At 32.8% G+C, this 25,763-nt stretch overlaps 1 long non-coding RNA gene across 1 annotated transcript; it reads left to right on the top strand.

Moving 5' to 3' along the window:
- LOC108662215 lies at positions 17,360-18,989 on the top strand. The gene is made up of 3 exons (XR_001928020.1): positions 17,360-17,399; positions 18,058-18,131; positions 18,952-18,989. It is a non-coding gene; the product is annotated as an uncharacterized LOC108662215 (long non-coding RNA).

Below are 25,763 nucleotides of genomic sequence, written 5' to 3'. Positions count from 1 at the left end.
ATTTATGGATTGAACAAGTTTGTTTCATAATGAAAATACTTATGACTTATTCTTATTAGATGTGCATGCTTGCTTGTAAGCTTGAATGGGCATAAAGGCATTTTTGGCATATGACTGTGAGATATTTGCAAATGACTCTTGACGTGCATATACATGATTCATTATGCCCATTACATATTTTATAAATCATTTAGAGTATAATGAAACAAAATTGAGTGACATTGAGCTCATGATTTTTCATAAAGCAAGTCCAATCTTGAATATTTTAAGTTAAAAAGTTTGCAAAGATTAAATCTTTATCAATTGATTTTCTTGCGAAATCTTTTTATTCTCTTTGATTGAAATTGATTCATTGTTTTTGATGATATAGCATGGTTGAGCAAAATTGATTTGATACATGAATTGCACAAATCCCATTTTGCTTGGTATTTCTTTCATGATTGGTGAAATTGATTGAAAGGGATTTCTTAAGCATGATTTTGAGTGTGATAATTTGGCATTGATGGCATTTTTCAAGCAAAGGAACAAATCTTCTTGTAGTGCTTAAGGCTATAATGATTTCAATGATATAAAACTTGAACAAGTGTGCCTTATGTTGAAAATGCTATTATAACTTGATCTTATTGCAAATGAATGCTTGAATGACCTTAAGCGCATTTTTGTCCATATGCTGGAAAAGTGTAGAAAATGCTAAGTTTAATGCTTATTATGCTTAAACATTGTTTAAATGCTTGTTGTACATTTTATAAGTCATATTCACACATCATGATGAAAATTGAACATGTTTGAGCATATTAAATGCATGACTTTTCAAATGAGCATTTCAACTTTTTAACACTTGTGAACAACGAGTAATAAAAGCCAAAATTTGAGTTCACATGTTTTTCTTAAAGAATCTTTGATCATACACGTCCAAAATGATGTTCCAAACATGGTTGAAATAAAATTCTAAATTGTTCTCACACAAATCCATGTTTTGCATTATACCTTTGAACATTACATGTTTTGCACCTTTTTTCTGGCTTTTTTATATGCAAGAATCAAGCATAATTGACTCCTTAGCATAGCTAGTTGACTATTGTAGAACAAAATGCAAACAATGTTGCTAGAATGATAAAAAGTGGACCCAAGGGATATGTAGTCGACTTTTTAATGCTTTAAAGCCAAAATGGATAGGTTTTGTGTTCCAAAATGTCTTTTTGCTTTACTTTTTGTCCATTGCAATATTTTCTTCCCTGAATTTCCTTTTCAAAGATGACTCTTGACTTTTAAAAACATACATTATGAATACTTTCATGATCATTTGGTGCAAGTACATGTTCTTGAAATTGCAAAACTTGCTGAAAAATGGGAAATCTCTTTTGATTACTTAAATCTATCTATTCCCAAGCATGACACTCATATTGATTCCATAAATCCTCATGTACTTACTTTGAAAAATCATGTCTTAAGAAATGGAATGTTCATGTGCTTATGTTGAAAAATCTTTACAACGAATGATAAGATCAATCCTTGAAATATGCTTTATGATTGTGCTTAAATGATTGTTTCAAGATTGATTCTTTGATTATACTTATGAAATTGATCATGATGAACTTCATGAAAATAAATTTTGGTTCACCTATTACATTGTCAAGACACATGTTTACATGATTTTTCATTTTGCTTGACCTTAAGGTTTGGAGTCAAAAACTCGACTTGCGCTATGCAGTTGAATATGAATTTACTTGTCAAGTTTGTTCATGGCATATATTGTGAGTTGTCATAGTTGAAAAAGGGTATATTAGAGGAAGTATTGATACAACATTGTTTATTAAAAAATACTTGAATGATTTAATTATAGCTCAAATTTATGTGGATGATATTGTATTTGGTGCTTCTAGTGAAGCTTTGTGCAAGAACTTTGCTGAAGAAATGCAAGGTGAATTTGAAATAAGCATGATGGCTGAACTGACTTCTTTCTTGGCCTTCAAATCAAACAATGCAAATATGGCATCTTTATCAATCAAGAAAGATACATTCCAGACATGCTGAAAAAGTTTGATATGCTAAAGTTGAAGTCAATCAGCACTCCAATGAGTCCCTCTACCAAGCTTGATAAAGATGAAAAAAGAAAAAGTGTTGATCAAAAGCTTAATAGAGGTATGATTGGCTCCTTACTTTACTTAATTGCTAGCAGACCTGACATTCAATTTAGTATATGCTTGTGTGCACAAGAGACATTAAGATTGAATTTGTCAATACCTTGCATCAATTGGTTAATGTAGGAATGGTTAATGTACAGGAGCTTTAGGAAAATTTTTGAGCTTTTCATTCATAAGACAGTAGAAACTTAGTTGATTAAGAGAATTACTTAACCAACTAAGAGCATTCTATTTCTTTTTGTTAATAGACTTAGCTGGATAAAAGCAAAACTTAATTAGTTAAGAAACAAAGATAAAATATAATAAAAAGAAAAAGAGCAAGCATATCGGGTGAAAAAGAAAAGAAAAAATAAACCGCTTAAGTGAAAAAAAAAAAAGAGGCAAAATTTTGAAATTTGAAAAAAGGAGTAACTAACTACATTTAAAAAAGGGAGTCTGATGGTTTTTTAAAGAAGAAAAACCACTCTTAACTTCTCACTTTCATTCTCTCACATCAAAAACCTCTCCTCTGAAAGCTGAAACCCCATTTCTTTCAAACTCTCAAACCCTAAGTTTGAAACCACTCAAAATAGATGGCCAAAACCACATTATCCAGTAATATTCTAGAAAAAAAGAAAGGGAAACGACCCATGGAAGAAAGTCCACCATCCATGATTCAAAAGAAAAGGAAGAAGAATAAGTCAACCTCGGTGACAGAAAAGACATGGAAGAAAGAGAAAGAACAAAAATCAAAGAAAAAGAAAGAACAAGAAAAATCATTCAAAAAATGTGCTCTTCCATCCACCAAATTTAGAAATAAAACTCATGAGGATAGGTTTAGAAAGATAGAAAATGCACCCATTTCATGTGGGAAATACATTGATTGGGATAGCTTTAATGAGGTTCCAGAAATTAAAGAGGGTTTATCGGATTACTTTAAAGAGATAAAATTAAAGAAATTGAGTGTGTTTAAGAACAGAACCTATAGTGCCAACTTAGTGAAAGAATTCTATGCTAGCATTGCACTAGATGAAAATGAACTTAAGGAACCTGAGGATTTTGTTGATGATGGTCTGAATGTGTTCTTGAATAGGAAAGAGTTTGTGGTCAGAGCCATGGATTTGGGAAGTCTGCTCAAAGTTGAGTGTGAAGAGGGAGAATATGAAATTCCTGAAGATTATGATCCCTCATCTCTGTGGGAAATAATAACAGGGAAAAGGAAAGATATTCATCCAAAAGTTATGCCAGTTTCATTAAAAGCCCTCATATTAGAATCTTGAATTATTCCATTGCCTTTACAATTCATGAAAAAAGTGGTAACTTCAGCTACATAAACTTTCAAGATATTGGCTGATTGAGCATGCCTTTAATGCTACTCCCCTTAACTTAGGCAGATTCATGATAAAAAGGATGAAAGGAACATGTCAAGTTGATAAGGTTAATCTGCCGTATGGAAACATAATTACCTTTCTAATTAAGAAAAAGGGCATATGGAGTTCAAGTTATGAAATGGACCAAGTGAAAAGTAAGGACCAGGCAATCTATCTAGGAAGTTTGCCAAAGATGGGGTACAAACTAAAAGGAGAAAAGTTTGTCAAAACCCCCAAGATTACTCCAAGGGATGAGCATTTTATCCCTACTCAAACAGCTTCCTCCCAGATTCGAATGAAATGATTTCGAATTTGTTAATGAGAATTGATAGGAAACTCACTGACTAGTCTGTAAGGATATAGAAAATTGAAGATAAGTTGGAAAAGCTGGAAAATGTGATGAAAGAAAACAGAAAATCACCTTCTGGTCCTGCAATTGAAGACACTTCTGCAACACCAAGTCCAGCACCAGCAAGACAAGCTGCTGAAAGTCCTATCTTCCAAGCTGAAGGTGATGAACAAGAATTTGTTCCAGCAAGGAAATCTCCCACTCTTGACGCTCAAAATGAAGAAAAATTCAATGAAGGCACTGAAGTACTTGGATCATTTAATGACAATTCTTCACCACATGATGAACCACAACTAGAAAAACCATCTCCTCCTAACTCTGAGGAAGTTTCAATAATGGATATCTTTCACCAAATGGTCAGAGAAGAACAAGCAGAAAAAAAAAAGCAACAAAGAACAAAGCTCAGCAATCAGCATCTGCAAGGGCTTCTCTTGAGACTGTTCACATTACCAGAGAAAGTGGACCTACCGATACAGAATAAGGGCAAGCAGTTACTTCCACTAAAGATAATTCATACCTACTGGTAAAGGTAGGAAGACCATGGCCACAAAGACAAAATTCCTCAAGAGAAGAAAGTCTTCAAGAATAGCTAAGAAAGCCAAACCCTCAATCAAGTCTTCTACTCAAGATCCACTCCAAATTTCAGACAGATCCTCCCTTGACTCTTCACCAAAAAGATCATCACCTGTGCCATCTCCTGAACCCCTTAATGTCCATTTTGGCACTGATGAGTCTACCCCCTCTTACTCTTCTCAAATCAGTTGACCACCCCTGTTTTTGCTGATGACAAAAAAGGGGATAGATAGAAAGCTTAGGGAAGATAGAAATTAGAAGAATTTTAGGAGAAAGTAAAAGTGATTTAGGAGTAATTTAGGAATCTAAATCTGACTCTGACGATATTGGGATGTTTATGTTATTTTGTGTGCTGATGGTTGAAAATTGGATGCTGATAACTTATTTTTATGGTTGTTCTACTGAATTGTGAATGAAAACTGTTTTAAAATGAAAATGGATGTTGCTTATGCTTTTATGATATATGATATTTCTGTTGGATGGTTAATGGCATTTATTTTTGGAATAGATATGATTTGTTAAAAATATGTTGATGACAGTGAATGATATTTCTATCACCTATAGCTAATTGTTCTGTAAGGCTATATAAAAATATTCTGCTAAATGGTTGAATCTATACCTGTTATTTTCTTTAAGAGATAGATAAAAACTTACTGAAGTGAATAATAAAATCATGCATACTCTAAGGAGGAGCACACACTCAAGGGGAGAAAATCCTCGTTTTGTGCAGAACAAAAAAGAACTAATAAACACTATGCTGTTAATCAAGGAATGTTTTGTCATCATCAAAAAGAGGGAGATTGTTGGCTCTATTAGTTTTTGATGATAACAAAACATTCCCACTCATTTATGTCCAACTTTACTACTTGAGTGTGCAAGATAAAAATGTATGTCATTAATAAATTAATCAGTAAAAAGCAAATATCAAAACTCATAAGATTGGGAAGCTACAATTGAGCCACAAAACAGAAGCCTCTTAGTCGGATAATCAAGGGAGTTAGTCAGCTAAAACTCAAAAATGAAAATGGCCGGTTCAGAGATAGAGATGACTTAATCAACCAATAAGCATAGCTAGTCAACTAAGAACTTACTGCCAAAAACTATGTTCAGAAACAGAGACGACTTAATCGACTAAGAAGCATAGTTAGTCGACTAAGAGCATTTTGTCTGAAGATTTGAATTTGAATACTAGAAGATAAATTAACGACTAGAACTGACTCCAAACTGTTTCCCAACTATCAGAAACTGTCAAACATCCATCGGAGTTGATTTTTCAGTATAAAAACCCTCCCCAACGATAAGAACAAGATTAGATGCTTCCAAGATCAAAAAGAGTTCAAAAATAGCAAAAACTCTTTGCATACTTTTTGCACTTCACTCCTATCCTTGTAATAGAGTTAAACACTTCATCTTGTACCATTCATATCAGGTTAGTGATCATAGGTACATCTTTATTTCTATTCTCTAGTCACTCTAAGGGGATTAATCAAGCGTGGGTTACTAGAGTGGTTGTATAGGTTCTAATTCAGCCTAGAAAAGTTAGTTTTGGGTTTTGGTTGATCCTGGGAAAAATCATTGTTAAAGGTTGTGACTGAGCCTGTGAAAAGCCATTGTAAAAGCTTGGTGGGAGCTTGAGAATTCCACCGAACCACTATAAATCTTTATGTATTGTCTGCTTTGTTTTATTTTTCATTTTCATTCTTTCTTAAATCATCCCTTCATCTTACATCAAATTTCTCATCATTGACCTTCAATTTGCCCTTAATTAGAAATCAAGTTTAGTGAGAGCCAAAAAATACTATTCACCCATTTTCTAGCACATTTATTTAGGACTAACAAAAGAGAATCAGGTTCAAGATAATTATCGTGTCATTGGCGTATTGTAAGTGGGTGACTTTAACTTCTAACGAACCAACATCAACACCTTTGATGAGTTGCTAATCATCAGCCTTGTACATTAGTGAACTAAAAACCTCAACCACAATGTTAAAAAGTAAAAGAGAGAGCAGACAATCTTATCGTATTCCTCTTTCTATATGCATTTCTTTAGTAGAGGAGCCATTGATAAAGACAGACATTGTGGCAGTAGTAACACAAGATCTTACCTTCATGTGTCAATTATCACCAAATCCCATGACTTTCATAGATAAGTCCAGAAATTCCCAAGAGAAGTTATCAAATGCCTTCTCAAAATTCACTTTAAGAAAGATTCCGCCTATGCTATTCTTCTTCATAATGTCAATCATTTCATTGGTAATGAAGGAATAGTCAAGGAGTTGTCTACCTTGAATGAAGGTAAATTAATTAATGCCCACAACTTCATTAGTCACCGTTTGTAACTGAAGGGCAAAAGAGAAACACAAAACCCATTATCATGTCCTCTTGTTCCCTTTATTGTGAGGTTCACACTCCATTTGCCGTTGACTTACCCATCCATCATTCTCACATTATGTATCTACTTATCTCTTTAGAATCAACCCTTTGTAAAGTCCTCCCTATGTGCTACATTACAACTCAAATCCTGCTCAATCTTGTATTCTAGCTTTAATTAATATTAAATTTCAAATCATATTAGTTAGTAAAACAAAGTAAAACATGAGTAAATCCTTAACCTATTCCCAACATACTTACACAAGTCCTTCTAATTTTGACATTGTTGATTTTAAGCCTTTAAATCACCCAATAACCATAGAGAAATTTTAAGAGTACACTTGTAACAGTTTCGAGGATTTTTGAGCACCCTTATTTGCAAGCATATTGTTGGGAACGGCATGAGGGAGTATTGAACGAATCATACATACGCAATAGAATAAATAAAATTAAAACAAACATAAAATGTTCATGCTGTGGTCCATGGATTACCTTGGTGTTTTAATACAATCATAACATTAAAATGAGTAAACTAAAAATTTTATTACCTTGCTAAGTGATGTAGTAACCATGATGGCACCCTCTTCTTTGTTGTAAATCATGCCAAACCATAAAAAAATGAAAGAACCTAAGCCACTCAAATGTTTGGCCTCTAATTGCACACACAGTTGTAATGAAACCTTCACCAAGGAAGGAGCTTTTCAACTATGCCTTTATGCTAGGAAAGTGGACAACAATTTGTCCTCTCCACACCTCACTTTCTAATGGCCAAATACCATAAGGAGAATTTCTTTTTAAAGAATTTTCTCAATAGACGACTAAAGAGTGTTTCTAGGTTATGTGTTGTTTAACATCACTTTTACAATATGATAACTCTAAGTTATAGAGTTATTTGGTCATGATTTTTAATATATTTTCTCTAAGTTCTTAAGATTTAGTTTAAATATTAATTATTTTTATTTGTTTTTAATTATTTATTTTATTTTAGTTAACTATTATGGGTTCAATTGTATTAGGCTAGTTTATGTTATTTTATTTAAGTTAAGTTTTATGTTTTTGTAAGTGTGCTTTGAAAGGAAAGCCAAATTTGTGAAGGAGGTGCATTTCAGGTGAAGACTTCATTTGCACGTGTTGCGATATTTCAAGCATACCTCTCACTACAAAAGTCCAAATGACGTGATTCTTAGATCATTGGAAATCTAAGAGGCAAAGTTACAACTTTCATATTTACCACTTCACCATTCAACCTGAAAGGTGGTCAAAAATCATGTTGAAGTTGGAGCATTGCAATAGAGCTTAAACGAGCAAAGAAGAGACTTAAGTGTCGTGGCCATGGAAGAGCCAACATCGCAACACCTTGATTAGAGAATGACACCTCAGCTAATAAAGGGCCTAGGTGCTGTAAAATGCCTAGCACTAGCTGCCCAAAAAGAAAACAAGAAAAAAAATAAGAAAAGCCACGACTCTGAGACACCCAAAAAAGCACGGTCGCGGTGCCCACCATGAAAGGGAGAATTATAGTGTAATCAGACTTCTATTTTGCACTTCTTCCTTGAAACAACTTCGAGCCCTATTTAATTCTACCTTCAAAACACGTTTTAGGCATCATCAACATTAATTAGCCATTAATTTAGAGTTTTCAAAGAGTTTTGTTCTAAAGAAAATAGAGGCATTGAGGCTAACAAGAGAGCATGAGAATTCAAAAGAAGAATTGTAGATCGAAGAATTAACAACTCTCAAGATTTTTTTCTTTTTTAGTTTTCTTTATACTTTCTTGTTTGATTTTAATGTTTGAGCTTTTTTGGATGATGTCTTTATTTATCATGTTGAATTAATTTTATTTATCTAGAATCATGATTGAACCCAATGCGTAGTCTGAGTTTTTAATATTCTTTCTTACTTATGATTGATAGTGTTTGAGTTGTTTATTTATCTTGTTCTTAATGCTTCTTATTGCCTAATCACCAATTAGATTAATTTGGAAACACTAAACTCCATGAAAAATGAAGTTTAGTGTAGGCTTTGGATAAAATAGCATATGTTCAATATCAATTGCATAAGATGATTGATTTGATTCACGTGTAAGGTAGACATATACTTACATGTCATGTGTAGCCAAAATTAAAGTATGTTCTTAATGAATCTTTCTTAATTTCAATCTGCAGAGACATATAGTAAATTAGTTAAGATAGATATTTTTATAAGAAACTCAACAAAGGCTTATAAATAAATGAGAACTCTAGGTTAAAAACTTAGGCCTATCTAGTAAATAAATAGAGAATAAAAGAAATTCAGATCAAACATTTTGGGGTTATCATGGTTCTAGGCTTTTAATTAATTGATTTAAGTTAAAATTTGTTATTTTGCTTTAATATTTAGCTTTAATTTTAAAGTTCTTTAATTTTTTAGTAATTTTAAATTTGCTTATTTGAATAAGATTAAATTATGTCAATTTTAAAACCTAGCAAAAATAGTCATAAATTAAGTCAATTTTCTATTGGATTGACACTCTACCTTTCCATCATATTGCTTGTTTACAATAGATGCACTTGCATGATAAAATCAACAACACAATCACTTGTGTAAAGTTAGTTGCAAATGATTTTTATACCTAGGTTAAAATTAACTATTATTTCATAATTAAGGCCTCAATATTATAACTATTTATAATATTGACTTCATCCTTAATTAAGCCTTTGGAGGATAAAAACCTAATGTCTGATTTAAGTCTATCCTAAATCATCACACTCCCAATTTAATCCATAATGCAACTTATTATGTGTGACACATTAGGTTCTTAACATATTGGCAATGGACTTGAATTATAACCCTAATGAATTAGATTTAAAAAATCATAAACATTATTAATACCAAATTGATTAATTCAATTCCATAGACCAAGATTGGCATCTAGCAATGCATCATGGTCACCAAATTGTTACAAAAGTAAAAAGTTCTTCGATAATCTTTTAGTGTACAACTATCAGTGTAATTCATTCTCTAATCATATATCTCAAAAATGATAAAAACATGGTGCAGTTTCTACTCTTATAGATCTCCATAATCATTCTTGCAAATAGATCATTAGCTTTATAGAGACTTACGAAACTCATTTCATAATCTCCAAGCTAATATCAATTAAGAAAAATTAAGATATGTTTCCTAAATGACTTAGGGTAATGATTCCTTTCTTGACCACCCATTTGCTTTCCCATACTTCATGTTATACCCAATAACATCTTGTTTTGGCATCCTTGGTTGAACCCGAAGGGACGAAATCAAAATATAGCATTCCACATATCAAACAACTTAGTGTCTCAAGTTCAAAGAGTACTTATGAAATACCCCATACTTTGATATGGTGATAAATAAAGTTGATCAGATGCAAATTGAGGTCAATTAAAATGTTTAAAAGTAATAAAAGGCGATTCAGAAGTCAAGTGACGCATAATAAGGTATTTTGGGTACCAAGGAGACAAGATAAAATTTTTAAAATAAAATAATATTTTATTAATAAAATAATATTAAAATATTAATATTTAGCCTGATGTCGAAATCAGTCATGAAGAAGGATCATATGGTTGATCCAAGTGGGGGAGAAGATGACAAGCCCGACTTTATAAAATATTTGTCATGACATACATGTGATGGATAGCATGTTTGCATGCTAAGAGAGTCTCGAAAAATTTACAAAAGTCGGTATTGTACCTAGACGTACAACAAAGTTGATTTAAGCCTTGAACTAGATCAAATAGAGAATTCACGAGGAAATTAAGAATTTTAAAGTCCCAAAATGGTTTAATATGGTGATTCAGAGTTCGAGGATCAATTTGGAGTCAAATTGAAATTTTCGCTATGAAGGGGTAAAATGGTCATTTGCCACCTGAGGACAAAATGGGAATTTTTAAAAAATATTTTTGGCCCCATTTGACTTATTGGAGTATGATTTGAGGTTTAGAAGTGAAAAAAATTTAATTCCGGTATAATTTAGAGAATAGGGGTAAAATGGTAATTTTACCACCCTAGGGCCAAACTAGTAATTTTCCACCACCAGGACATTTTTTCAGCACATGGTCATCTCTTATCCTCATTTTGACCATTGACTAATTGTGTGGTGGAGATAAAAATGATTAAAATTTTTAAAGTTTTAAAAACAAGCCAATGACATGATGCCACGTGTCATGCCTTTATTAATTTATTATTTTCTTTTTTAAAAGGTACAAAAATCAGCCCATCTTCCACCCCATGGCCGGCCAAACCAGCAAGAAGAGAGAGAAAATAAAAACAAAACCCTAGAGAGAGAAAATCAAAGAAAAAGTGTGAATTTTCAAGGAAATTAAGTGAAAAAGGTGAGATTTTTTCTATTAAGCTTGAGTTTTCTTATTCCCTAGCATTTCTCTTTATATTCCATGATTAAATTACATGCTTTCATGATGAATTGATGGCTGATCAAATGGGTTAGGAGAGAGAAAGTTGTTAGATTAATTTGATTTTAAGTTATGTTAGTGTTTTTAGTTAGTTTATCATATTTAGGAACAAAACAACAAGAAAAGAATTTATTTTCCTCCATTACCATTATTGGCCAAATTTTCTAGGGGAATATTGGCTGATAATCTTGATGTCTATTTGAGGAATTATGATGAATAATGATGAATTATGAGCCTAGAAAAATAATGGAAATTTTCGAAGCAAAAATACGAATTTTTACCCACTAGGGGTATTTTAGTAATTTGCTATCGAGACTGATAAATTGAATCTCATTCATAGTCACTAAGGTAATTTAAGTATAATTGGAGTGTAGAAAGTGAGAAAAATTGATTTGGAGTTAAATTGAAGATAATAGGCCGAATTAGGTTAGCACCGCATTTAAACGATAGTCTGATAAGTTGTATATCATATCATGTATATATACCGAGCCTGAATTGATTTTATAATGATCAAGCATTGATGTGATGAATTATGTATTGTACATTGTGGATAGGTAGTGGGCAAAGTACATTAGTAAAAGTACAGAAATTGTGCTTGGAGACTGAGATTAAGAGTATATCAACTCCTAGAACTGTGAGTGAACTTATTATCGTCTTAATTATCTAGAGTAGTTTTATACAATTGTGTGATTTTATGGAAAATGGGTTTAAATGGTAAATTGCTATGTTTTAAGAGAAATTGTGATTTTATAAAATAATTTTATAAATTTTTTGAAAATTTGAATACTGGTTTTGAAATAGAGTAATTGGAGACTGTCTGCTTGTGTTGTAAATTTATGGTTTTAAATTGAATGGCTTATGACAATATATGAGCATGAATGGCTAAACTGATTTTGGTTTAGAATTATTTGTACTGAGTATTCAGCCTTAAGAGGTTAGGTTGCGATAAATTGCCATGTCATGCTAGAATGAATTTTGTTGATTGGTGGAGTATATATTAATTATTCACTGCATAGGGGGTTCCGTGGACCAGCCTATTAGAGGGGCACGGTAAACTCCAGTATATTCTTACCCCGAACGGAGAGGCGCGTAAGGTATCTCCTGGGGTAAAGCTTAGAGTTCACTTCACGCTAAACCACCACGTGAAGGGGAACTCAGCCAACGTCAAGGAACGGCTGTATTTTCTCAAACTAAAAATATATTTTAAGTGTATACGAAATTTTAATAGCCTTGGCGGGCTCAGTTGGATGCCCTGCGTAAGGTATCACCGAGTATCAGTTTTAGCACGAGCCAAAGTTTTAAGGAATTCATAAGCCAAGTTGATTACTCGATTTATGTGGATTGATTTTATTTAGTTGAAATGAGTTGAAAGGTAATGAAATTACAGTATGATGACTTATTTTAATTGTCTCCATTTACTCGACTTTAGATAGTTTAGATGGTATCTGTTTACTCACTGAGATTCTATAATCTCACCACCCTCATTTTCTCACATTTCAGGCTCGAAAAATTTCATAGTTAGCTGACTTTGACAAAGACCTTCATTTGGACTCGAATCGGTAAAAGTTGTAGGTTTCCAGCTTCCGATGCATTTTGGTTAGATGTGGGCCCACGTGTCACTGTAAAAGAAATTTTATGCTTTGGTTATTTGCTTTATAGTATATATGAATATAATTAACTTTTACGCTATAAGAATTATGTACCGATAGTTTTATGAAAATTATTTTACAAGAAAATAGTTTATTTTATTGAATATTTGTATTATATTTAAATGGTCAAATTTTTACTTCAAATGAACGTTTTAGATACTTTATTTGTTTTTAAATTATTAAATATATATTTTCTGCTTACCTACTACATTTTTAGCAAGTTTTGAGATTTTCAAAAGAAAATGACGAAAATGCCCCTATGAGCCAGAAAACAATATGTTATGTTCTGATTTGGAAATGATTTGTAATCCTTCGAATTTTGATATTTGATAACTATTGCTCATCGGGGAAGTGCGGAAGCTGATACGAGAGCCTTGCGAGGTTTCGATCGACATTCAGGATGAAGAATGTTTGTTGAGGCCTCGTGGCGGTTGTCACGAGCTCGATGGGGAGTTCCGAGTCGTGACAGCTTACATGACTAACACATGAGAAGTATTGCATAGACACTAGAGTGAGTTACCAAATGCACTTTTCATGTCAAGTCATATTCAGTGAACTTGCTCTCTAAGGCAAGCGCCCACATGCTAGTTCTAAGTATCCCTATATTTCAACCAATGAGATCGGTTGCTTAGTTCACAAGTAAGGAACATAACACGTGCTGATCTTTAAGCATTATCGATACCCTATCTCGATATTACAATGATCAAGAACTCTTTAGGAATAATGCTTTGATGCATAAGGATCTCATAATTGTATCTTTATATAATTTCTTTATAAAGCATATATAGTTCCTTAGGCTTTATCTACGTAAACATAAATAATGATTAAACTATAAACTTATGGATAAAAAACTATCTCTATGTTATTATAAGTAACAAAATGTTATACATGAAGATCTTGACTTGTAGTTTTCGTAAAGCCAACGATTGGCTTGTAGGGTTCATATTAACAATCTCCCACTAGCATTAAAGTCAATGACCTATATAGCTAATACCAATGTTCTCAACATGGAAATCATGTTTCTGCTGGGTTAGTGCCTTAGTGAGATGATCAACAACATTGTTTTCAATGGGTACACCCTCTATACAAATGTCTTTTTTCCTAATGATCTCTTTGATCACATGGTACAGCCACAATACATGTTTGGATTTTTTATAAGACCTTGGTTCTTTTGCTTGCAGAATGGCTTTATTGTTATCGCAATATAAAAGTGTTGGATCAACAATACTAGGAACCACACCTAATTCAATAATGAACTTCTTGATCCAAACAACCTCTTTCATTGCCTCAAATGTATAGATGTATTTAATCTCGGTTGTAGAATCTGTAATCGTCCTTTATTTGGAACTCTTCCAACTAATTGCACCTCCATTGAGAGTGAATGCATAACCACTTTGTGACTTGCAATCATCTTTGTCAGTTTGAAAGCTTGTATTCGCATAACCCCTAACTTGGAACCTGATCTTCCATAAACTAGAAATACATCTTTCGTTCTTTGTAACTATTTTAGGATATTTTTCACAATTATCTAGTGACACTAACTAGGATTGCCTTGGTATTTGCTCATGACAGTTAGAGCATAAAATACATCTGGTCTAGTTCAAATCAATGATACATGATAGATTCTATTGCCAAAACATACGGGATCTTATCCATGTGGTCACTTTCTTCTTTATTTAGACATATGTCCTTGGAGAGATAGATACCTTGAACCATAGGCAAGTGCCCCTTTTTGGACTCCTTTATGTTAAACCTCTTTAGCACCTTGTCTATGTACATGGATTAGAAGAGACCAAGCAACCTCTTAAATCTATCTCTATAGATCTTTATCCCTAATATGTAGGTCACTTCTCATAAGTCATTCATGGAGAATTGTTTGGACAACCAAATCTTAGTTGATTACAACAAAGGTATATCATGACCTATGAGCAATATGTCATTAACATAGAGCACTAGGAAAACAATGATGCTCTTACTAACCTTCTTATAGACATATGATTCATCCTCACTCTTGATGAAGTCAAACCCTTTTATAGTTTCATCAAAACGAATGTTCCAACCTCCTAAGGCTTGCATAAGCCCATAAATGGACTTTTGAAGCTTATATACCTTATTGGCATGCTCCTTGGATGTTAACTCATCATGTTGTTTCATATACACTTCCTCTTGCAAATTGTCGTTGAGGAATGCAGTCTTCACATCCATTTGCCATATCTCATAGTCATGGTATGCAGCAAATGCAAGCAAAATCCTAATGGATTTAAGCATTGCCATTGGTGAAAAGATTTCCTTGAAGTCAACACTTTGTCTTTTATTTGTAACCCTTTGCCACTAGTTTAGCTTCAAAGGTTTGTACCTTGCCATCCACGTCAATCTTCTCTTAAAAACTCACTTACACCCAATGGACTTTATCCTTGCGTATGGATCCACCAAAGTCCATACTTGGTTAATATCCATGGCATCCATTTTAAATCTCATGGCTTCTAGCCATTTCTCAGAATTGATGTCCTACATTGTTTCTTTATAGGTTGTTGGCTCATTATTTATGAGCAATAGGTCCCTATCCTAAAGAAATCCATATCTCTTTGGAACTTGATGTATCATATTAGACCTTCTAACTGGTTGTGCCTATTGAGCTTGTGGTTGTACTTTTACATCAGATGTCACAACCTCAGGCTCTAGTTCCATAAAAATGTCAATTTATGGTTTTTGAACCTCTTCAAGTACAATCTTGCTCTCACTAGCCCTTTCACTTAAGAACTCTTTCTCAAGGAAAATGATATGCCTCAAGACAAACACCTTTTTCTTAGTTGTGATTCTTTAGGATATCTCACAAATTTGTAATTTTTTTATCTCGCTTTAAGCTTATTAGACATTGTATGTTTCACATAAGTAATACATCCCTAAATCTTAGTATAAGACATGTTGGTTTTTTTTCACTCCATATCTCATATGGCGTTTTATCAACAGATTTGGTAGGAACCTTGTTTAGTATATGAGCAGCACCCAAAAAAATATAGGAAAATCTGCATGACTCATCATGGATCGAACCATGCTCAACAAGGTTCGATTCTTTCCCTCAAACACCCATTGTGTTTTAGAGTTCCCAGAGGAGTCCATTGTGTGAGAATCTCATTCGGATCTACGTGTGAGAATACTTTTCACAATTTATTTCTCTACCTCTATTTTAAACTCCTTGAACTTTTCAAAGGATTCAAACTTAAACCTTACCGAATATACAAAACTAAAGTAAGACTGGGTTTTCGTAAAAGTGATTAAATAGGAAAATCCTCCTCTAGTATTTATGTACATAAGACCACATATATCCAAATGCATAAGTTCTAGCAACACCCCAGCTTGTTCACCCTTCTTGGTGAAAGGCGAATTTGTCAACTTACCAAGGAGATAACACTCACACGTTTCATAAGATTCATAATCAAATGGATCGAAATAACCTTGGTTATGCATCTTGGTTAAGCGAGTCTCATTAATGTAACCAAGTCTACAGTGCCAGATATAAGAAAACAATTGATCATCTTTGTTTGTTTTCTTGACCTCTACATTGAGCATGGGCCTATTAGGATCAAAGATATAGAAACCATTTGAATGTATCCCTACACTATAGTACATCTCTCCAACAAAGAAAGAACAACAATTGCCTTTAATGCTAAACTCAAAATCATGATATAGTGCCAAATATGACACGAATATGATGTTTCAAGAAATAAAAGGGACATAATAATAGTCTCGTAACTTCAAGATCAATCCCAAAGGTAGAGGTATGGAAACTGTCAAACCCTGCTTTGTAAAATAATTATAATGTCATTCACATGCTCGATAGAATGTTTGTATATTTAGGAAGTTCGAGAAATCTTTAAAAGATGATATTACCCCTAATGGTACCATTGAGTCGATTAAGCCTCGAACTAGTTCAAATAGGAATTTTAATGTGAAATTAAAAGTTTCACAGTTCAGGGATGACTCAAAATAGTAATTTGGAGTTCGAGGATCAATTCGGAGTCAAACCGAAATTTTCACTATTTAGGGGTAAAATCGTAATTTTTCCATCTGCGGACAAAATTTGAGATTTTGAGAGAATTTAGATCACATTTGACAAATTGGAGAATGGTATGAGTATAAGAGATGAAAAATATGTCTATGGGCAATTTTTCAGTTTTTGGAGCAAAAATGTAATTTTTCACTTTACGAGGGTAAAAGTGTAATTTTTAAAAATTTACACCACCAAAACTTTGGAAAAGTCTAGAAATTTCATGGAAGACATGGACAAGTGAAGAGGATTGAGTGGTAGAAAAAGAAAGTAAAAAAGATGGCTAGAAAAAAATAAAATAATAATATATTCAAAAGGTAAATAAAATAATAATATTTTATTAAGCCTATTAAAAGGCTTGAAAATTCCAGAATTCTTCATTGGGAGGGTCAGCCAAAACCAGCAGGAGAGAGAGAGAAATAAGAACAAACCCTAGAGTGAGAAAATTCAAAGAAAAAGTGTGATTTTTCAAGGAATCAAGTGTTTAAAGGTATGATTTTTCAAGCTTAGCTTAAGATTTATCATTTCCATGCATTTCTCCTTATTTTCCATGGTTAAATTATGTGTTTTGATGATGGATTCAAATCTGATCATATGGGTTAGAGAGAGAAAGTTGTTAGATTAATTTGATTTTGAACTATGTTAGTATTTAGTGTTAGTTTAGCATGTTTATGAGTAAAACAACAAGAAAAAAATTCATTTTCTCCATGAATTTTTCTAAGCCGAATCTAGCCAATGGTGTGTGAGGATGAGGTTGACTTTATTTTAAGAGAATTAGATGGAAAAATGATGAATTATGAGGTTGGAAATTAAATGGAAATTTTTGGTGTAAAAAAATTAAAATTTTTACCCACTAAGGGTAAAAGAGTAATTTGTGGTCCGAACTGATAAATTGGACCACATTCATAGTCATTGAGGTATTGTGGATATAATTAGATAATTGAAATTGAAATGGATGGAATTGGAGTTGAATTGGAGATTTTAGAAATTTACACCGTGAATAGGCGAGTTAGGTCAGACACTAGGATTAAGCGATTGTCCAAACATTTCACACCCTATCTAGTGCATACGCATGGATAAGAGCCTGAAATAATATATATTGATTTGACATAAATTATTAAATTTTTTGTGTCATGTATTGTGGATAGGTGGTGAGCTATCTGATACGGGTAAAAGACTACACCCGAGGATCGAGAATAGGAGTATATCTACTCCTATTACAGTGAGTAAACTTACTATCGTCTTAATTATCTAGAGTAGATTTATTTAATTGTGTGATTTTATGAAAAAATAGTTTAATTGAAAAATTATTGTGTTTTATGAGAAAATGAGATTTTATAAAATAATTTTATAAAATTTTTAAAAATTTAATAATGATTTCAAAAATAGAGTAATTGGAGACCTATACTATGATTGTGTTGTTTATCCATGATTTTACATTAAATGGCTTATGATAAATGTGGATATGACTGGTTATTTTTATGATTTAAAGAATATGTGAACTGCTTTGATTTGCCTTGAATGTGTTAAGTGAGTCATGTCATACTATTGTGATTTTATTAGTTGGTGGATTATAAAGTGGGCACTGCAGTGACGGGGGTTTCGTGGACCAACCTAATTAGAGGGGCACGGTTCTCAATTATTGAGCTTACCTCGATTGGAGAGGCGTGTAGGATAACTCCCGAGGTAGGATTTGAGTACACTTCACGCTGGCCACCACGTGAAACTGGGACTCAGCCAACGTCGAGGAACGGCTGTGTTGTCAGAGGTGAAATGTGTTTGTGTGTGTGACAATAAATAGCTTTGGCAGTCTCGGTAAGATGCCTTCGCGGGGTATATCCGAGAATGAATTTTTGGCAAGGGCCAAGTTTTTGAAAAGTACATAAGCCATGTTGAGTAATTGGATGAAATCCAATTATTTATATGGGTTGGGATGAATTATTTTAATTGTCTCCTATTACTCAGCTTTAGATTATTTTGATGATGTCTGTCTACTCACTAAAATTTTATAATCTCATCCCTTCTTCCTATACATTTTTCAGGCTCAGAATAGGCAGTAGACTGTCAATTGCATCGAGAAGTAAATTTCGGAGTTGTATCCTAGAAAGCAAGGTTATAGACTTAAACCTTCTCAGTTATTTGGGGGCCCACGTGTCATTGTAATTTAAATTGCATACTCCAGTTTTCTATATTACAGTATGTATAAATTTATTTTGTTTTTATGTGCAAAAAATTAATTTTTGATGTTTCAAAAATATATATATATATTGTTTTACATTAAAATAGATTATTTTAATTAATATTTTTATTTTATTTTATTATGCAAAAAAAAAAAGAAAGAGTGAGGAATGGAAAAACTGGTACAAAAGCCTTGCGAGGTCTCAAAAGGCATTCAGGGGAAGAATGTCTGTCGAGGCTTCACGGCAGTTGTCACGGGCTCGATGGGAGTTCCGGGTCGTGACACCCTCACTCCAGAAAGGTATCAGTTCCTCTTCTTCTTCGAAATTTAGAAATAAGCTGCATGAGTATAGATTCAAGAATATAGAAAATGCACCAATCTCCTACGAAAAGTTTATTGATTAGAAGAGTTTTAAGGAAAATATAGAAATCCAGACCAGTCTATCTGAGTACTTTGATGAGCTTAAACTTAAAGGTTACAGCACCTTTAAGAATAAGTCATATAGTCCAAGTCTGGTTAAAGAATTTTACTCTAGCATTGCTCTGAAAGAAAAGGAATTAGTAGATTCTGATGACTATGTAGAAGATGGCTTGAATGTCTATTTGAATGGAAAAGAGTTTGTTGTGACTGCTGGAGATTTAGGAAACCTGCTAGAAATAGAGGGTGAAATAAATGAATTTGAACTTCAAGAAAAATATGATCCGTCCTCACTGTGGGAGATCATCACTGGAAGAAAAGAAAAATACTCCTCTAAAAGTAATTCAGGTATGATAATCAATCCACATATTAAGATACTGCATTACTTTATAGCAGTAAATATTCAAGGGAGGAGTGGAAGTCTTAGCTACATCAGCCTCCAGGATCTTTGGTTGATGGAGCATGCTTTTAATTAAGTGTCTCCAAATCTGGGGAGATTTATGATTAAGAAAATGAGAAGTTCCTACAGACTTGATAAGGTCAATCTGCCATATGAGAATGTGATTACATCTCTTGTGCAGAAGAAAGAAATATGGGCTAAACGGTATGATATGGACCTGGTGAAAATCAGAGACCAAGCCATTTATTATGGCAGCTTAGTTAAGATGGGGTATGTGCTCAATGGAGAGAAGTTTATCAAAACCTCCAAAACTGGCCCAAGAAAATATCATAGTCTACCTGCTCAACTTGAAGAAGCTCTTTCCAGATTTTTGAATGAGGTGATTTTTAATTTGCTTATGAGGATTGATGGTAAGCTAACTGACCAAGGAGTGAAGCTACAGAAAATGGAAGATAAAATCACTAAATTGGAAAACAAGCTGAAAAAGAAGGAAAACATGGCGTCTGAACCTATGGCTGTAAACAGTTCTGCCACATCTAGCACTACACCTGCACAACAAGGTGCTGAAGGTTCAGTAGAGCCAGCAGAGAAGTCTACAAGTTCTGGCACTCAAGCTGAAAGCTCTACCTACAAGTTTGCCAATCCTGTTTTGTAAACTGAGGACTCCCCATAAGGAGTTGAACAGGCAACCAAATCACCCTCCCCTGAACCTCAAAGCAAAAATGACTCAGAACAAGGGACTGAAGTAGCTGGTGCAGAAATTGAGAAACATTAGGCCTCTTATCCAAATTCAGAGGAAGTTTCCATTATGGACATTTTTTGTCAAATGGTTAGAGAGGAACAAGCTGAAAAAGACACTGTCAAGACAGTAACTCAAAAAGATGGTGCAAATGTAAGAAAAGGAAAGAAACCTGCTTCAACTCCCAAACTAAAGGCAAAAACAAGGAAACCAGAAGCTACCACAGCACCACCAACTAAGGCAAAACAACCAACCAAAGGAATGAAGACTATGGCAACCAAGACAGCCTTTCTCAAAAGAAGAAAGTCTTCTAGTTTAGTAGAGAAGTCCAAACCAGTTTCAGCCTCTTCTCCTCACAGTCCAATTCATGTTTCAGACAAATCTTCTCCAGAATCTTTTCCTAGAAAGTCATCTCCTCTCCAAGAACCCTCTCTGTTTTCTCTTAACCCTTTCTATGGAACTGAATCCTCACCCTCTACTTCATCCGATGAGTAGAATTCTTCTCCTTTGATGCTGACAAAAAGGGGGAGTAGTATGGTGCCAGGGGAGCAGGAACTAGAGAATAATGTTTAAAAAATAAAAAAAGTGTTAGGGTAGAGGAATCAAGAACCTAGGAAAGGAAACAAAGCAAAACCAGGGGTGCATGAAATTAGAAAAATAGGAGATAGGAAGCAAAACTAGTCTATGGGCATTTTCGAAATACTTTTTAATCAACTGTTATTTGTGCCTTGGTGGCACTTAAACACTCAGCTCTAATTTTGATTATTTATGTGGATGTATGTGAAACATAAATGTTGATATGCTTATGATATTTAACTACTGTAAACTAAAGTTTGCTGATGTTTTGATATGTTGACTATCATAAAAAAAATCTGTTGCTAATATGCTGATATGGATTTACATGCTGATAGATGATGTTTATATAATGTCTGATGAGAATAAGTTATAGATGAAGCATATAGCATATCAATTGAAACATGAATAACGTATACAAATTCTGAAATCAATAAGCTGATTGACAGCTGCTGGAACTTTGATGAAAATTTGACAACACTTACTATTGAAAATTTAATGACAAATCTATTAATACTTACTTACTACAAATCACTCTACATTGATGCACATCTATATACTCTAAATGTGCAATGTCATTTTCTATATGATAAGAATAAAATTGGCTAAAACAAAATAAGCAAAATATGCACACACTAAGAGGGAGCTTATACTTAGGGGGAACAATCCTCAATTCCTGCAGAAAATTAAAAAAAAATTTAAAATGACATTATGATGTTAATCAAGGAGTGTTTTGTCATCATTAAAAAGGGAGAGATTGTTGGCTCAATTAGCTTTTGATGATAATAAAACATTCCCATTTATTTGTGTCTAATTCCTTTGTTTGAGTGTGCAGGAAATTAATATATGAAATTAATTTCTTAAATCTTCAAAGAGTATTTTTGAAAGAAAAAGAGGGATAAAATCAACAAGATGTAACTGAATAACAAGGAGGAAGCTTATTGGTGAAACAAAGAAGAACATTGGTTGACCAAATTTCAAATTGGAGAAATAGCGGGCTAAAAAGTTTAAGAAACAAAACCAACTTAGTCAACCAAGTCAGTCGACTAAATGCCCTCTGCCAGAATCTGCAAACTAGAAACAGAATCAACTTAGTTAACCAAGTTAGTCGACTAAGAGCTCTTTGTCTGCAATTTAAACCAAAGCACTACAAGACAGATTAACGACTAGAACTCATCCTCAACTGTTTCCAACGGATATAAACTGCCAAACTGCCATCAGAGTTGCATCTCCAAGTATAAAAAGGTCTTCCAACAATGAGTAACAAGTTTTTTGAAGCCTTGAATGAGATTTGAGCTATAGAAAGTTGAAAAACCAGAAAAGCTTCACTGCACTTGTCTGCACTTTAACACCTACTATTTGCATCTGTGATTAGCACTCAATTCTGTACTAATCAGATCATCTAATGATCATAGGTATTTTCTTTTACCACCTCTTATTGTATACTTAGAGTAAGGGAGTTACTCTAAGGGATTGTTCAAGCTTAGGAAAGCTTGAATGTTATAGGTTGTGATTGAGCCTTGGAAAACCACTTTGGGTTTTAGTTTAGCCCATGAAAAACTAGTATAAAGGTTGTGGCTGAGCCTACGAAAAGCCATTGTAAAAGCTTGGTGAAAGCTTGTGAATTCCACTGTTTTAGTGATTTGGTTTGGAAAATCCTTGGTTGGATAATCAAGGTAGTGGATGTAGGTCTTGGACCGAACCATTATAAATTGTTGTCCATTGTCTACTCTGTTTTTATTTTCTTTGTTCTGAAAATTAGTTCCACACCTTGTCAAGAGCCAAATTGTGCTATTCACCCCCCCTTTAGGACATATCAACGAGACCAACAAATCTATTGGACAAGAAACAACAAACAAGAACAAAAGATGATAAAGTACAGCTGACTTAATAACAATATGTAACTGCCTTAGTTAATTCAACAATAATCCATTTTCAAATATAGTTTTTTATGTTGTTGTACGTATAAAAAACATTAAAAAAGTAAACTTGTTTTGTATCACACAATTTAACCTTGAAATGTTAAGAAGAGACTTGAATTCCAGTTTCCACCAACAAGCAGCCTTTAATGTAGTATTAAATGTTTAAAACTAAACATAATTGCCAATAATCATATTATTGTAGCCTTACATCATTTATGGGTCTAGTAGGTCAATTAACAAGCTTATAATCATTCAACCCATTAATTAAAATATAGCTTAATGGGGGAAGCTTTGCTCTATAATTATTAATCAAAACTTATATGCTAATAAAAGTTAAAGAAGTATTTGATCCAAGCAACTTTAGTGCAATGTCTTGGAATTTTGTTACTCAAAACCCTAAAAATAAATCAAAAAAATAATTTGTCCAATACCAACCAAATAATCTTAGTATAAAGAATATATAATGAGATTCACGAAAGGAGTTTACATCGACAGAAAGGATGCACACGAAGGACAAACCACCATTATGGAAGAGGAAAGCGACAGGTGAAAAGGTGAAACAATGGAAATGTGGTGGAGAGAGGTGGTGGTGACAAACGAAGCTAGAAAGGAGGAAGATGGAAGAGAGAAAAGAAACTGGAATAGAGCTAAAAAGAGAAAGAGTGAGAGGCAGATGAGGAAGAGAGAAGAAAAAAGGAGAAAAGAATGTTTTTATATAGGTAGGGTTGTAATTTGTAACACTTACTAGGGACATTTTAATCCTATCAATTTTAGAGGTTATTCCATTAAAAATGGAATAACAAATACCATGGGGTAGGTAGGGAATGGGTAAATTGAGATTTTGGGGAATAGTTATTTTTGAGAATGGCTATTCCCCACCCCATTTGGCAACCAAAAGAAGGAACAAACTCTTCAATGAATAGTCTTCCCAAGTAATTAATATTTCTTCATCTACTAATATTTCGACAAGATATAGAATTTGGCTCGATGTCTATTTTATATTATTTTTGCCACATTAGTACTTAATACTTGTAATCAATTCTATAATGAGATTTGAAAAACTCATTTTCCAATCCTATTTTGGCTAGATCAATGACTCATTTGAGTTATTACTTATTAAGATGCAATTGGGATATTCCCTTTAGTATTACTTAAGGTGAAGAATCCTCTATCGATCATTCACCTTAGTATCACCATGCATTGGTCTCTTAATTTTATTGATTTTCAATCTTGATAAAACATTGAATAGGAGCAATTTAGGAATAATGCTTTGATGCAATAGTGATCCCACAATTATAACATTTTATAATTCCCTTTGTAAATCATATCTTATTGTATGGACTTTATCTTATTAGTTAATAATAAATAACAATTACAAACATAAAGATAAAAAAGCCTTATATTAAAATCAAATACTTAAAATAACATTAAAGTATAGATTTGTACTTTTAAGAGGAAGAGAGGGACAACTTGGAAGAAAGAAAAGGTGGAGGAATAAAGGGAGGGGATCATCAATCGGCCAAGGAAGAGGAAGAGCTAAAGAAATAGAGAGATAAATGATGAAGAGAGAGAAAATTTTGTATGAATGGAGGGTTAATCTAGACCAACATTGGATGGACATTAGGTTAGGTTGGACCAGTTCCCTTTACCTCTTCCTTGTCGATCAAAGAAAACCAAAGGGAAAAGAAAAAAAGGAAAAAAAAGATAGAAAACAAAATGAAAAATATGTGTCCAACCTTTTTTTTTTTCGTTTTCCAAGTTTTCTATATTCTTTGCCTTTTCATTGTTTTTTTTACTAAGCATATATTGAATTGCTGTTCTATTGGCATACCAATGCTATGGCAACTATCGATAACCCGAGTACCATGTATTAGCAAGTAATATGTGTCCAACCTTTTTTCTTTTTTTTTTCATTTTTCATGTTTTCTATATTTCTTTGCCTTTTCATTTTTAAAATATTTTCTTATAAAAATAACTGAAGATAAAAATTTAGCAAGTAATATAATTTAGTCAAGTAATTTATTTTTTAAAATATTAAATAAAAATATTTTGGGTTACTAGTAAAAGACTAAGAGAAATAGTGGAGAAAAAAATATATAAAAAGAAAAATTTTGAAAATTCATATATTTATTCTCTTATTTTTCATGTTTTCGTTCTTATTGCTTCTTCTTTTTAGATAATTCCATTTAAAAATCATAATTTAGAAAAAATTAAAAAATGATCAAATATAATATTTGACCAACAAATTTGTATTTTTAAAAATTAAAATAATTTGCAGAAGGAAAAGGAAAGATAGAAAGTAAAGTTTTTGACTTTAGGTAAGAAAACATGATTTTGGTCCTTTGTGAAATTAAAAAAAAAGGGTTTTGGATCTTTTTCTTTTTCTTTTAGCCTTTTCTCCTCTATGTTCTTTAAAATAAAAGTTTATGGTTTAAAATAATTTTAGAAAAATATTGTGAAACACACGTATTTGATATATTAATTTTATTTATAAATTGAGTAAAGAAATCTTAAATTTTTGTGAACAAAAAGAAAATGCTTATTAAATTTCTTATCATTCTAAATTTTCTTCTTTGTTTAATTATTTTCTTTTAAAATGTTTATAAGTTGCAATAATTTATCTA

This window comes from Theobroma cacao, chromosome 5, assembly GCF_000208745.1.
Source record: "Theobroma cacao cultivar B97-61/B2 chromosome 5, Criollo_cocoa_genome_V2, whole genome shotgun sequence".
NCBI lineage: Eukaryota > Viridiplantae > Streptophyta > Magnoliopsida > Malvales > Malvaceae > Theobroma > Theobroma cacao.
This window is presented reverse-complemented; position numbering and strand designations above follow the sequence as displayed.